The sequence below is a fragment of the Budorcas taxicolor genome, chromosome 2 (genome assembly GCF_023091745.1).
Source record: "Budorcas taxicolor isolate Tak-1 chromosome 2, Takin1.1, whole genome shotgun sequence".
Classification (NCBI taxonomy): domain Eukaryota; kingdom Metazoa; phylum Chordata; class Mammalia; order Artiodactyla; family Bovidae; genus Budorcas; species Budorcas taxicolor.
The window spans coordinates 84,558,171-84,561,004 of NC_068911.1; positions in this window are offsets into that span (position 1 = coordinate 84,558,171).

The following is a 2,834-nucleotide window of genomic DNA, read 5'->3' on the forward strand; positions in this document are numbered from 1 at the left end:
GAGGGAGAGAAAGAAACATAACAGGATTGCCCTCATGCTCTTAGAAGAACACTTTCTCTGGTCAGTGAGAAAGATTCTCTCCCTTAGACTTTAGACACCTGCCCACTATTGCTGTCATCAACACCACTACAGCTACAGGATTTCCTGGAGACTAGAGGAAGAGAGAACTGCAAAAACAAATGAAAAACCCCATGATATTCCCCACACTGTCTCTGACCCATTGAAGCCTCCTTTCTTACAGTGTGCGCCAAAGTATGTATTGTCTCTTGGCACATTTTCTGTTCATATTTAGCACACAGGTTCAGATTTGATGCTGTTTCTAAGTCCAGAATATGGGATACTGGTGGAAAATCTATGTTAAAGTCACTATCAGTTCAATGGCATTCAGGTTCTATTAATAGTTTCCTTCCCTTATTCCCTCAACTGTTTACTTCTGCTGTTTTTAGTTATAGTCAGGGGGGAGAAACAGTGGAGTTGTTTTTTCCTCCTTGACTGGAACTGGAACTTGCTAACAAGTTCATAGAAATAGTTTCAGTAAAATACTCTGAAAACTGGAAATTGCTCTAAAACCCTTCAGTTTGTAACACACAAAGTGAGGGAGGGGCTGAGGCAGAGCAGGGTCACTTTTCCTAGCAGTTATCCATGAGTGGGCAGGGTACCTGGGAAAGTATACCAGGGGGTAGTTTCACTGAAATATTGTGAGATTGGCTCAGGTTTAACTTTACTAAAAAACCACCAAACACTTCTGCAATGTAACTGAAAGCATTTTACACATGGACCAGTTTTATATGGCTGGTCTAGTTTATATGAGCTGTCCAACAAAATTTGATATTGTTATCTGTTTTGATTTTAGCCTTCCTAGTGGAAGTGTCTCCTCAACAGAATTTTGATTTCATTGATACTGGCGATTGGAGGGTGCGTGGTGCTGATGTGGAGAGTGGCCGAGACGAGATACCCCACATCCAAGGTCAGGAGCCGCGACTGAGAGGAGCTACCCCATGTCAAAGGTCAGGAGTGGAAGCCGAGAGGAGATACCCCACGTCCAAAGTAAGGATCAGTGGCTGCGCTTTGCTGGAGCAACCATGAGGAGATACCCCACGTCCAGGGTAAGAGAAACCCAAGTAAGACAGTAGGTGCTGAGAGAAGGCATCAAGGGCAGATGGACTGAAACCACAATCACAGACAACTACCCAATCTGATCACATGGACCACAGCCTTGTCTAACTCGATGAAACTAAGCACGCTGTGTAGGGCCATGCAAGATGGATGGGTCATGGTGGAGAGTTTTGACAAAATGTAGTCCATTGGAGAAGGGAATGGCAAACCACTTCAGTATTCTTGCCTTGAGACCCTCATGAACAGTATGAAAAGGCAAAAACATAGGACTCCGAAAGATGAACTCCCCAGGTCAGTAGATGCCCAATACGCTATTGGAGATCAATGGAGAAATAACTCCAGAAAGAATGAAAGGATGGAGTCAAAGCAAAAACAACATTCAGCTGTGGATGTGACTGGTGATAGAAGCAAGGTCTGATGCTGTAAAGAGCAATATTGCATAGGAACCTGGAATGTTAGGTCCATGAATCAAGGCAAGTTGGAAGTGGTCAAACGAGATGGCAAGAGTGAATGTCAACATTCTAGGAATCAGCAAACTAAAATGGACTGGAATGAGTGAATTTAACTCAGATGACCATTATATCTACTCTTGTGGGCAGGAATCCCTTAGAAGAAATAGCGTAGCCATCGCGGTCAACAAAAGAGTCCGAAATGCAGTACTTGGATGCAGTCTCAAAAACGACAGAATGATCTCTGTTCGTTTCCAAGGCAAACTATTCAATACCACGGTAATCCCAGTCTATTCCCCGACCAGTAATGCTGAAGAAGCTGAAGCTGAATGGGTCTATGAAGACCTACAAGACCTTTTAGGACTAACACCCAAAAGAAGACGTCCTTTTCATTATAGGGGACTGGAATGCAAAAGTAGAAAGTCAAGAAACACCTGGAGTAACAGGCAAATTTGGCCTTGAAAGACAGAATGAAGCAGGGCAAAGGCTAATAGAGTTTTGCCAAGAGAACATACTGGTCATAGCAAATACCCTCTTCCAACACACAAGAGAAGACTCTATACATGGAGATCACCAGATGGCCAACACTGAAATCAGATTGACTATATTATTTGCAGCCAAAGATGGAGAAACTCTATACAGTCAGCAAAAACAAGACTGGGAGCTGACTGTGGCTCACATCATGAACTCCTTATTGCCAAATTCAGACTTAAATTGAAGAAAGTAGGGAAAACTCCTAGACCATTCAGGTATGACCTATATCAAATCCCTTATGATTATACAATGGAAATGAGAAATAGATTTAAGGGATTAGATCTGATAGACAGAGTACCTGATGAATTAGGGATGGAGGTTGGTGACATTGTACAGGAGACAGGGAGCAAGACCATCCCTAAGAAAAAGAAATGCAAAAAAGCAAAATGGCTGTCTGAGGAGGCCTTACAAATAACTGTGAAAAGAAGAGAAGCAAAAAGTAAAGGAGAAAAGGAAAGATATACCCATTTGAATTCAGAGTTCCAAAGAATAGCAGGGAGAAATAAGAAAGCCTTCCTCAGTGATCAGTGTAAAGAAATAGAGGAAAATAATGGAATGGGAAAGACTAGAGATCTCTTCAAGAAAATTAGAGATACCAAGGGAATATTTCATGGAAAGATGGGCTCAATAAAGGACAGAAATGGTATGGACCTAACAGAAGCAGAAGATGTTAAGAAGAGGTTGCAAAAATACATAGAAGAATTGTACAAAAAAGATCTTCATGACCAAGATAAT